At 40.4% G+C, this 13557-nt stretch overlaps 1 long non-coding RNA gene across 1 annotated transcript in view; it reads right to left on the bottom strand.

The window, feature by feature from the left end:
- Window positions 1-2855: 2855 nt before the first annotated feature.
- Window positions 2856-13557, bottom strand: part of LOC130922837 (uncharacterized) — a 30129-nt gene continuing 19427 nt past the window's right edge. Inside the window, exon 3 of the long non-coding RNA XR_009064583.1 lies at window positions 2856-3311. This is a non-coding gene — a long non-coding RNA (uncharacterized LOC130922837). The remainder of the gene's footprint in view (window positions 3312-13557) is intronic.

Raw genomic sequence — 13557 nt, 5'->3', positions numbered from 1 at the left:
GCCCACGCCTTTCTCAGTCCCAAAACATGTGACTCGAGACCAAAACGGGAAGTAGCTGTGAGCGGTTACCATGGGAACGAACACGTACCGGGAACCTTTCTAGCATTTTCTATTCAAAATGATATAGTTGGTTTGGAAAAATGAATGAGTTAGATTACCTGTTACTAGGGTAACCCTTAGTAACAGGTAATCTAACGCGTGGTGCCGGATCCTGCCGGAACAAGGTCCTGCACCTCTTGATTTTGGCTTCCCTGTGTTCCGGGACTTGTTTGGGCAGATTCGGCACCTCTCGTGTATTGAAAATAATAATAATATGTGGTCCAGCGATTTCCATGGCTCGTTCGTCGTCGCTCTTATGTCCGGTTCTTCCTCCGGGGAGGTGGTGTAGTGTATAAAAACACAGAGACGCCTCGGATGGCTGTTGCATGGAGACTTTTATTAACTAAACAAAAACCAGCGGGGGACAGTTAGCCAGTCAACACTACCTGCGCTTCCGCGCAACTCTCCTTTTCGCTCCCCCTCTTTCCCCCTTTACGCTTGCCACTTCTTCTAAGCCAAATTGGCAATGCCGGTCATGCTGAAGCGTAGCAGCGGCCTCTTGGGGATGCCGGTAACAAAGTTGTTTATAAAAAATTAATGTCATTTCAAAGAGTCGGAGATTTGTTGATGCACTGAAAAGCTGGATCAACAAATCACGCCCCTGACATAAAAAATAAAAAAAAATAAAAAACCTTTGGAAATCTTTGGCATCCGGAGAGCAAGCAGCCACTATCAAATGGTATCTCAACATGCCAAAAAGAAAGTTGCATTTACTGTCCTTTTTCAAAAAGAAGAAAGATGGTTCAAAATGATTCAGAAAAGCAACAACCAGCGATGAGGGCAGCTACAGCGATCATGCTAACGGGTGCAGCAGGAGGCTAGCGCCGCAGCAGCTAGCAAGGTTCACGGACAGCCAGCCAAGCTGGGGCAGGAGGCTGCTACCTTGGTAGCAGCTGGTCAGGTTCAGTGCCACCCGGAGTGGGGGCCAGCTACAGTGCCAGCAGTCAGCCAGGTGGACCACCAACAGCCAGAGCAACAGGCCAGTACCCTTATGGGAAATTCGGGTTTGGGCAGCACAATTTGTAAGGCGGTGGGAACTTTGGGGCCAGAGAAGATGGGGCGGTTGAAACTCGCAAAAGAATGGGTTTGTGTTATTTATTGTAATATCAATTTTTTTTTTTTTTTTCTTTATGTTTTACAAGTTAGACTTGTTGAGATGTGCGCAATTGCCCGTGCTGTGCAGAGGATAGCCTAAATAATTGTAAATTGTTGTCATAACATTTATACCATGGATATTATCTGAAATTAAGGCTTGTAAGTCCCACAGCATGGCAGGTGGGCATTTGCTTGTTGTTTTCAGCACCATTTTCTGCGTATGTTCCGGGACCTGTGCCCGTCTCGTCATCCCTGCGCTTTCATATGTACTTTGTGTTCCGGCACCTTATGATTTACAAATTAAGTTACTGAAAGAAAGTAATCAGATTTCGCGTTACTGACAACACTGCCCATAACGCCTAGTGCGACTTACCTAACTGACAGCTAGCACCGGTAGCCAAGGCAAAAATCAAACATTGCTGTAAAAGTTTGTAATCATCAGCAGCGTAACGATGCGACACCAAACGGTATTTGACAGATCACACCAGTAAAAACCTCCAACAGAATTCAACAGTTGTCGAAAAGTAAGTTTAGCAAGTGTACATATCGAAAGCCTGTGAGCTCACTAAGGTTTGTTTGTAAATGACAATTGACAGTTGACGCCATGATAAAGCCAGTCTGTGACTGCGGATGCATGCGAAAATTGGTATTCAAATTAGAATAAAGGTATTTTCAACTTAATTACACTTTTAGGTAATTGAGTACCGTAATTTCCCCAATATAAGGCGCACCCGTGTATAACGCGCACCCCAAATTTACTTGTAAAATCTAGGGGAAATTATTGTACCCGTTTACAACACGCATACTAATTTTAGCACCAATAAATAGAAGAATACAAGAAAACAGAGCTCGTTTACAGATACAGAAATGTCATTTTACTGACTGATGAAACACAGCACAAGCATAGCGTATTGGTAGTTCAAAACATTACCATAAACTGACAATATTTACAGTAATAATATGATTTGACAACTTCTCCAACTTACCAGAATCTAGGAGAAAACAAAACAGATGTGACTTTTCTTTTAAAGGCTGCTGTATAACTTGCTCGTTTCATCATGATGAATAAATGTTTCTCCGATGGATTGATACGGTAAAATGAAAGTGAGAACGTAAGTCGGAAATCCGAGAAGCGCTCATCGCTGTCGACACGACAGTAACAATAGGAACTGTTGTTATTTGGGTTTGAATTTCCCAAGGGACAGATATAGTTAACGGACACACACAGGAAGTCTGTGTTGTTACGTTTGTTATGGTCCGAGTTGCGGAGTTGCAATAAACGTTGACTCAAATGAGTTCAAGAAATTAAATTCTGTGCTTTATGAAGTGACAAAAGCAGAATTTAACACAGACGAAATAATTCGGCCGATCAGAGTGAAGTATTACCGAAACAAAATGGTGACGTCACGTACCGTAATGGTCGGCAACGGATCGCCGCATACGTTTCTTCAACACAACGTGGCCGTGTTAATAAAAAAAATCGGTTTATATATATGTATAATATATATATATTTCTGTCTCCATCCATGTACCCGTTTATAATGCGTACCATGATTTTACAAGTTGATTTTGGGGAAAAAAAGTGCGTGTTATATTCGGCAAATTACGGTATTTCATTATATAGGTACTGATCATAATAAAAGTCTTAACAACTGGGCAGTCTCTTTGGGAACACGTCACATTTTAATGTAGGGTTTTTACTTATTTGAATGTCAATGCCAAAACCCCAAAATTTGGTTAAAATTTGACTGTGGTAATTATTAGCTTGACACCATCATTGAAAGCACTAGATTTCCAATCCATTTTGAGTGCCTCTTCCAGTTGAAATGGATTGGACGTCTAGCACCAACAATGGCAGTGAGTTAACGGGGCACATCTGCCTCATAGTTGTCTAAGGTACAGGTCTGAGAAAACCTATACCCACTGACGAATCCCTTCGCATGGTGTCTCCATTCTTCCACTGGCCCTTCCAAACGACAGCTAAGGAGTCCCACCTCCCCCGGTGAGACGTGTCAATCACTTGCTCCATGGAGTGCAGGAGCCGAGTCCCGGCCTGTCATGGCCGGCTGCACAGGGGAACATTCCCACCGCTCCAGGTCGAGTACAGACTGGGCCTGCTGTGAGAAAATGCGAGGCTGGTCAGTCAAGAGGCGACAGTCAACCAAAACCAACCAGAAATGAAGTGTTGACGTTTGAGCTCACGGTATGATTGCAAATATTAAAGTCAGGGACTCAAATTGAGGGCATGTTGCAAAACTTTGCCACAGCTGTTCAATGACTGTTAAAAAAAATGTGGAATTACACCATTTCAGATATTGTTGTTGTTTTTTAAAATCCAATCATGTTAAAGTCATTTCGTGTCTTCCTCCCATCAATACCGAAATGGAAAAATGTTCACAAGTAAAACAACAAGTTTCTCTTGATAGTATTAAAAAAAACATGATCACACTGGAGCTGCAGCTCAATTAAACAATTGTGGTACATTTCCACAGTAGAGCAGCCAGCAGCTAATTAGCCAACTTGCTTTTTTCCCCCCTCCTGCATATTTGAACAGAGCACTGAGCACATATCACACAAATACAGCCTTGGAAAATACATACAAAGATAGAATAACAAATGGTGTTATACTTGTATAACAAGAAATCCTTCACTAAAATTTACACCTTTCCTCTCACATTTTGAATAACTAATCGCTGCAGCTCAAACAAACGCCCCCGCAGGTAATACAAACCGGGCAGAGGTTGCTGCAATTAACATTTATTGGGCTCCCTTCTCATAAATGCCTTACTTCTTATTAACTCCTAGCAACAAATAAAACTCACACAGCAGTACATGACAAATATGTTTGAATTAGGATATTTTTACTTTATCTCCAGTGCTTGATTTGTAAATCACAAGGTGACGGAACGCAAAATACATATGACAGCGCAGGGATGACGAGACGAGCACAGGTCCCTGGACATACGCAGAAAATGGTGCTGAAAACAAAATGCAAATGCCCACTTGACATGCTGTGGGACCTTTCTTTTATTCTTTCTTTTCTTTGTGCTTTTCTGACTCATTTTGAACCATCTTCCTTCTTTTTGAAAAAAAGAGTAAATGGAACTGTCTTTTTGGCATGTTGAAATACTGTTTGATCTTAAGCGGATTTTAAGGGGGGGCCAGGGGGACAGGCCCCCCCCCGGTGGCCAAAAAGTGTCATTGCATGTAATTGACTTTCCTATATATAGTAAATATAATAGTAAAGCAATAAAACTGCAACAAAAATGAATGAAATTAACAAAAAAATATATTTTTATAATGGGTCAAAATTATTTTTCGAACAGATCATGTGACTAGCACCTTAGACGGTCATTTGCATTGCATATAATTTTCATTAATATATATATATATATATAAATTAGGGTACGGCAATTTTATTTTCAAATGATTTTTTTATTTGATTGAAAATATTTAAAATAACAAATATAACTTTTTGAGGGATTAATAATTTTTCAATCTCAAATATTTTTTCGCATTCAAAAACTTTTTCTATGATTGAAATTTTTATATATATATTTTTTTTTATTGAAGTGATTTTTCTTTTTAAACATATTTTTTTTAAGCAACTTATTTTTTGATTGAATAATAAAGACAAAAATGTCCTAGCCAAAATGTGGCCCAAACACAAATGACTTCAATCAAAAAAACAAACCAAAAAAAAAATCCAAAGAAAAATAGTTTTCACATGCATTTTTACATTCACTTTTTTTTTATTGAAGCGATTTTTTTGGTTGACAATATATATTTTGATTGAAGCAACTTTTTTTTTTGGATTGAATAATAAAGACACAACTCTACCTCCATATGGCTCCGCTCAGGGGATACAATTTTTGACGGTGGTAACTACATTAGCACGGCACCGGCGGGCGTACCATATTCAATGGATGACGATCTTGGCGAAAAGTATTGCCTAAGCAGCCTGATTTAGATTTCCCCTCAAGAATAACGGGAAACAAAAAAACGCTCATTGTCAACTTCTTATTATAAACATTCTTGTAAGTTAATTTTATTGCTGACACTGCGTTTTGGGGTCATCAACATGTTGTGCCCCCACTGCCCTAAAAGTCAAACTCCGCCTATGCGTTTGATCCTGGCTGCCTGCTCCCCAGATGCCGCAAATTTCAAAAGTTTTTTTATTTTTATTTTTATTTATTTTTTTTTAATGTCAGGGGCGTGATTTGTTGGTCCAGCTTTTCAGTGCATCAACAAATTTCCGACTCTTTCAAATGATGTTGAATTTTTATGAACAACATGCAATTCTTGGGATTTTTCTGTAGATGAATTTTTATTTTATACTGTAGTGTCCGCAACTATGTGTAATATTCTGATATAATGTTTTCCAAGGCACCCTGAAGTGCACGCAACGTCACTGTTGTTTTGGTCACTGGATGCGAGAGTGAGCTAGAGAGGCACAGCCTGCCAAGAGTCACAAGTTGTTCTCGTGCTGTTAGCTCCATGTGTTAATAAAGAAACAGTTGTCAGCATGTCGTGTGCTCGATAATTTGTCAACAAAAAGCTCAAAAGAACACACTATACACAGTCCGTTTAAGGAACGCTGGGACTGGAGAGCTGTGAGTAGTAGGAAGCGAAGGGGAGACGTCGAATGTGGCAGCAGTCCGCTCTTATTTTGTTTGCTGTTTTCTTATTGTTGCCACAATAAAGTGGAGTAAGCCATCAACGACTCCTCTCCTTCTTTACCCCCATTCGGGGCTATTATAATACATTTTTAAAAACATTTTTATATTATTATTATTTTCAATACACGAGCGGTACCGGATCTGCCCAAATAAGTCCTGGAACACAGGGAGGCCAAAATCAAGAGGTGCTGGATGTTGTTCCGGCAAGATCCGGCACAAATTAACCCCTGCTTATCCCCCTAGCATGTGATCAGTAACACACCTCGACTGGAAAAAGTGTATTCATGTTCTCCAATAGCCCTGCATACTACATTGAGTAGCCAATGCATGATGAGCAGGTAGGACAATGGAAAATGCTTGCATTTGATTGGCTAAAATAGTATCGTCTTTCCATATGTCTACCCTCCCACGGGGATAAACGCCTGATTCTCGGGAGCAAACGAGGCTAGTATTTTCAAGCAATACTCAATAGGTTGTGTGTGCCAGTGAGTGGAAATTCTCGGATGAAATTTTCAACAAAGTATTGTTCTAAACTAAACTAAAGTGGTCACAATCGTGGCATCAATCGCTAACAGTGAAGAAACATGTGCAGCCAGACTGGATTCGAAACTGTAGCTGGAGGAGGGAGGGGCTGCGATAACCGGAAGCCAAGGGGAAACGCGATGCCAGTCCAGGCTAACAAATGTCTGACAGCGGCTAGTTCGCCTACTTCCCGCAAGTATAGGCTTTTAATTACATTTTTCTCCACTATTACACATCAGAAAAATGAAATTCTGTGTCTTTCACTTTATTAAACAAGTTTCTTTTCACTGGGATGTACATGATCAAGGTCTTGTCAATTGTTTTAACCAAATCCAGTGGTTGTTAACTTGGGTTTGATGCATAAACCTAAGGGGTTCGGTGAAGGACTAAAGGCAAAGTGTCCTTTCAAACTAGGTTTTGGATTGGTTTGCCACCGTAGGCGTAATTTATGGGGGGCATTGCTGGGTTGAAACCCATTCAATAATCCAAACCATCCCCCACATAACCCCAATATATAATTATTTAAAATTATTTGTAGGTATTATAAACATAACAGTGTAGTAGGTTTTCGCAATAGCAGTCAAAAATAGTGACTTTGTTCGGATCCGCCGCGCTGATTATTGGTTTTGCCCACAGCAGACCCTAGTGTCCCATGTCTTACGCACTCAGGGTGCTATAATGAAGAGATCAGCGCAATCGACAATTTTAAATTGTTGGTTTTGGAAGAGAATGAAAACGTCTCCTCAACAGGAGGTAAGATACTGCTACGGCTGCAGTCCCACCACTCACGAGTCACAAATGTTCAATGAACGACAACTTTCTGCAGTGTTATACCAGAGCTATAACGCAAAAATGTGATTACATGATTATTTTTTATCGATTATCAGAACCGGTAATTGTAAATTTTGACCAGTAGTATTTGTAGTCTGTCAAGTACAAGTAGGGTTGAGTAATATTAACACATTTCATAGTATTTACCTTATTTTCTGCCTTTGACAACGATAGACATCCAATTCATTTTAAACTAGGAGTACTGACTCTCAATGCTCATTTTTCAGTGCTGTTGACAGTGGTATATATCCAATCCTTGATGACTGTGAGAGGCTAGCAGAGAATGATCACTGCCAGCCCCCCAGTCATCATGGATTGGAATTCAATGGATGCCAATGAGTTAAAGTCCGTACGACAGGATAAAAAAAAGTCTTAAATAGCATTATTATATGAATTAGAATCATATTTTGGGACCATTCAACTATATACAACAATTTGGCAAAGCGCAGATGACAAGAAAGTAGTCTTTTAATCCGCCGTTTAGCCACGCCTTCCATTATAGGGCTCTAGCCCTATAACAGGAGGATGACGTCATCAGGGTCATGGTTTCATCTGATTTAGAATTCAGCCCTTTGCGGGGGAATTATTCCGAACAAGGAAAATGCGACGAAAGGAGCCGCAAAATGTCACTGTTTCAGTCAGTCTACTCCAATAATTTTACAGGATATTCTTCTTATCAAAGTATTTTTCCCCAATTGTTAAATAAATGGTATGGTCATGACAAATAACAGTCTTGTGCTAAATGGAATATGAAATAATGAAAATGCATTTATTCAGTACGACATGGCAAAATTACTGTCGCACCTCCCGAAAGATATTTTATGCCACCGTAGTTAGTCAGGCTTTTGTCATTTCCCTGCTTTGGCTTCGGAGAATGTAAACAAACCAAGAGGCGTGACAGCTAGCCGACATGCTAACCCGAACCGAGTGACGTCTCCAAGTCTTATTTTAACTTTTCGAAGCCAAAAATCACACAAAACTAGCCCAGGGCATGTCACACGGCGGCAGGGTTGTCGATTGTCTTCACCGATCGGCAACCCGCCTGGTGGCGAGCAAGTTACAGCTCGTTCCCCTGCTACGGACAGGAGAGCTCGCTGGGGAAGCAGCTGGAGAGTACCCCCGGACAAACCGGCCAACGCCGGAGGAGCGCGTAGCTGCCACATGGTCAACACGATTATCGCGTAAAATAACGCTTTACTACATGGCAAAGACGTAAACAGTGAGCGGCGTGCAGTTGTTGTGCAGCTAGCATGGCAGGTTGTGTCTGAGGAGAACTTTTCTACATGTCGGTCCATGATCAAACGTAAGTAAATAGTCTTTTATTTAAAGAAAGTTTGTAGTGTTTACTTTGTAATCGCTATATTCACGGCCATTTTTAACACAAAGTTGTAATTTCTTATGGGGTTTAAAATTTGACAGAACACCGGGCATATGGAGAGGGCCAAAAGTCAAGTATAGAGGTGGGTGTGCAAACAAGCCGCCGGTCATCGGCCAAGTGATATTGGTGGACAATCAGCCACAAAATGCAAGCCACCTCCGTATTAAAACGTACGCCATGATCCCAGTATTTGACATAATACAAAATACGATGTTTACTCATTTCCTCATAAGTCCAATGATCCCACAGTAGTAGGGCTTGTTTTGGCCAATATCCGTGGTGAACGGGAACCTTTTGAAACCCAAAAAGGCTCACACGCCTCTCCCTGGTGCAGCAACAATTTTTTTCAGCCGTTTGGCTAAATGAACTAATCCGCAAAATTAGCTGAATGCGCATCTGCGTGCTATGAAGCAATGCTGTATTGTGAGATGCTGACCCGGATGACGTCACATTCGCATTAGTCCTAAACCCGGGACTGAAGCAGGAAGTCACTCATTTTCATGGCGCGGGATTCAAAAATTGAATATATACTGTAAAATGATCGCTTCCGAACACATTCAAGCGGTCCATTTCATTCAGAAGCATAAAACGCCACGTGAAATATGAAAGAAACGTGTATTTTGGTGCCATACGCACTTTAAATGATCGCCCTGTAAAGGGTTAAAGTACACAGTGGTGTACTGGACACCTTCTTTTAGAGTTACACCGTTTCCTTTTTTTTTTTGTTAAGTAAATGGAATTGGAGTGTAATCCCACACTCACGTCTGCATATCCGAGCTACAGGGGAGGGAAACTCTTTGAATAATTAGTGATGTGTGTCAATATTGCGGGCCCATAGTAACCATATGGTGGGTGCGGGCAGACAGGCCATTGTTGGGAGCTGTGAAATATTGTGTATCCCTGCAAGGGCTGGAGCCAGCGGAGGCAGGAAGTGTTGTCGGGACTGACAGGGACATTGTGCGCCTGAATGAGCCGGCCCTCGGTGGCAGGGAGCACCGCGGACCCAGACAGAAAGTCTTGACCCTGGCTAGAAAAGGCCGATTAGGCATGGTGCTATGCAGGGAGTGGGGCAAGTTGTGTTTGGGGGGGTTCTGCCTTCATCCGCCCCACCGCCCGCCTCCATCCTCTTACACAGCAAGGTCCACTTAACTCTCTTTTGACTACCAACATAAAAACACTCATATATTCACATCAGTTGAAAACGGTGAGATGTTAGTGATGGGAATAACTGCAAGCTGGTGGTGGGAAGTTGCCAAATACTTACAAATATTTTTTCACTATACTTAGGTATCTTGTATGTGTACTCATGTATTTATATCCAGGTTCTTGCACAATTTTAAAAGTCAAACTTAATGCTTTTTAATACATTTTTAAAACCTTAAAAATATTTCAGACCAAAACACGTCGCAACAATTTCTGATGAAGGAAAAACAAAACATTTTATTTTACTGTAAACAAAGAGCTGCTCCTCTCATGTGTGACTCAACGTCTTTGACCCCTATTGTTCCTAACGCAAAAGTTTTTAGCAGACTTTGCATCAGGCATTGTTGTTATTTTCACCAGGTGCTTACCACCTTTTAAATACACCATCTTCCATCGATTTTTGATTAAATTTACACTTCCCCATCCCTGCATATTCCCGCTCACCTATTCAACTGCAAATAACCAGAATATGGCGTTATGGCAACAACTCGAGTCGCTGACGTACACTGAGGTCCAAACAACATATATTAATCCCCAACTCTCGTATTTAGTGCACGGTCATTGATAAAACAAATACACACCATTAGAAGTTTTACAGCAGACTACAGTGGGTTTCCCTGGCATTTAACGCAGCATCTGGAAATTTAATAGCTACTGCAATTTTCCATTGAATTTAAGACAATTTAAGACCTTGATTATTCGAATTTTAAGTTTAAGAGATTTTCAGACTTTTTAAGGACCTGCGGGAACACTGTATATTTCTGATGAACTGTGAGGACAGATTGTATACTTTCACTTCTCCGTTTGTCAAATTAGGAGTCTTAGAATTTATCATGCGTGCGAAAAATAGTTTAGCAAACACTGATCGGTCACTCTGCAATTTTTGCTTTTTCTTTCTTCTGTTACCTGACTTGTCGTTTCAAGTTCAACAATGTCAAAATCAAGTTAATCAGTAACCACTAAAGCTGCGTTATGTTTAGCCAGCCGGCATGTGTCCACCAACAGGTTCAAGGGTTGCTTCTAAGCCTGAAACATCGCCATCACGATGTGCGTATGTGCAATAGTCCCATCGCAAGGACGTGCTATAGTTGAAAAAAAAAAACATTTAATCCACAAACTTCTGTTCTGCTTCATGTGCTCCGCACAGCCTCCCTCGCTCCCTCTCCCAGCTCTTTGCCCCTTAGTCACTGTGGCACTTGCTTATTAAAGTTACCGATTTTGACAGAGGGTTGTTTGATCTTGCCAGAGAAGCGGACTTCACAAGCGCCGCATACGTCAAACATCGTTTAACGTGTTAAATGGTTGATGCGCAAGGAAGCACGCGCTGAAATGGATGTGCGTGTGTGTGTGTGTGTGCGTGCAGACGTTCAAGGCAGCTGGACATGCTGTGTCGTGGCAATAAACGCCAGAAGTGATCTTGAGGAGTTAGTCATTTCTACATGTCACTCCAGGACTCACAGTCAAGGTAGGTAAACAGAAGGAAAACGAGGGATCACTGTAGACTGTGGTCACGGTGAATCATCCAAAGTCTTTCCAAACAGCTTTTCAAGTCATTTAGTGAAAATTTCTTTAAAAAATACATATATATATATATATATATATATATATATTTTTTTTTTTTTTTTTTTTTTTTTTTTTTAATCGCAATATAATATCGCAATATATCGCAAACCCCCAAAAAATCACAACAAGTTTTTTCCAATATCGTTCACTTGCCGCCATGTCAGGCACCAACCATTTGGCCACAGCTCCAGTTGGCCATCTAAACAACAGAGTGACATCTGGATGTTATGTTGCTGTACCTCACCAGAGGTATCTTACAGTATGTCAAAGTCAATCCATTCATCCATTATTTAAGTATATATTCTAGTCAGTGTTGCCGCACGCTGGAGCTTATCTCAAATGAGCATACAGTAGGTATGAGAGAGCATGAGAGACCTTGAACTGCTTATGCCAAATCCAGGTGAATGTACCACTATACCAATAGCGACACCAATTAAGCTGAATGTCCATAAATAATCAGTTAACTACTTTCATTCATTTTCCGGGCTGCTCACACTCATGAGGGTCACGTGGGTGCTGGAGACTATCCCGGCTAACTGCGGGCAATTGGTTGCCAGTCAATCACAGCGTACAAGGAGACGAAGAACCATTCACTCTCACCGAGGGACAATTTGGAGTTATGGGACGTGGGGAGGCAGTGGTGGATGAAGTACTCACTTTATTTACCTATGTAAAAGTACAGATACAGGGGCAAAAAATTACTTCAGTAAAAGTACAAGTATCTACACAAAAAAAAATACTCATGTAAAAGTATAAAAGTATTTGCTTTGAAATTTACTTTACAAGTAAAAAGTAAAAGTATTTTCTCCAAATGCAAAAATGTGTGAGAGAGAGCTGAGCCAATATTCAAAGAAAGAACCAGCAAATTAATTGACTGGTCACTTTATTTAAAACTGTGCAAAATGGGAAAATACAAATGATAAAATTGAGTGCAACAAAAACAGAAGCTTAGCAAGCTAAAAAAAAAACGCAAATTTAGCTTAATGAGGGATTGCAAGTAACTATCAGGTGCATACCCTCACCCATTGTTGTCAAGTTAGCGGCATTCTTGCTAAATCTAATGACTTTCCAAAGCCCCTTGGCGACTTTTTTTTTGGTCAAAATCGACGAGCGACAAAAATAGTGATTTTTTTCAGATTTTTTTTTAACTCACTTTTTGCTTCTCCCACGACATTATTCCTCTCTCTTACAGCCTCCATTACAATTACATGCAAATTGCCAATTATGCAAATTAAGCGATGATGTCACCTAGCAACTTTTAGGACAGCCAATAGCTACTTTCCTTACTGGGGAGTTGGCAACACTGCCTACACCTACTGTACGGGAGTGTGCAGCATCAATCTAAAGGCACACTGCTCTCACTGTTGGTTTTTATTGGTAAATGGTAAATGGACAGTACTTATATAGCGCATTTTATGTACATGGTTACCATGCCATGGGAAAATTAGGGTTCAGTGCCTTGCCCAAGGGCAATTCATCAGTGGGCAGTCATAGGCAGGAATCGAACCGCTGACCCTTTGGGCCCCGGACAACTTCTTATTGGCCAATATCTTGTTCACCTGCCTAATCTTGCTTATACTCGAGTTGCTGCCTCTAGTGCACAAATACGGTATAGGTGCACGGGGCCATAAGCGGATTTTAAGGGGGGGCCAGGGGGCCAGCCCCCCCCCCCCGGTGGCCGAAAAGTGTCATTGCATGAAACTGACTTACCTATATATACTGTATAACAGTTGTAAAGCAATAAAACTGCAAAAAGAAATGAATGAAATAAAAATATAATTTTATAATGGGTCAAAATTTCTTTTCGAACAGATCATGTGACTAGCCCCTTAGACGGTCCTTTGCTTTGCATAAAATTTAAAACATAATAATTTAGAGGAGGGCAATTTTATTTTTCAAAAGTGTTGAAATGCAAAAAAAAATTTTTCAAACTCAAATATTTTTTCGCATTCAAAAATGTTTTCTATGATTGAAATTTTTCATTTTTTGATTGAAGTGATTTTTCTTTTTGAAAATATTTTTTTTAAGCAACATATTTTTTGATTGAATCATAAAGACAAAAACGTGCTAGCCAAAAATGTGGCCCAAACACATATCAACATTACTTCAACCAAAAAAGTTGCTTCAATCAAAAAAAAAATTGACTCCAATCAAAAAAAATTCAATCAAGGAAAAATAGCTTTCACA

The sequence above is a fragment of the Corythoichthys intestinalis genome, chromosome 10 (assembly GCF_030265065.1).
Source record: "Corythoichthys intestinalis isolate RoL2023-P3 chromosome 10, ASM3026506v1, whole genome shotgun sequence".
NCBI lineage: Eukaryota > Metazoa > Chordata > Actinopteri > Syngnathiformes > Syngnathidae > Corythoichthys > Corythoichthys intestinalis.
This window is presented reverse-complemented; position numbering and strand designations above follow the sequence as displayed.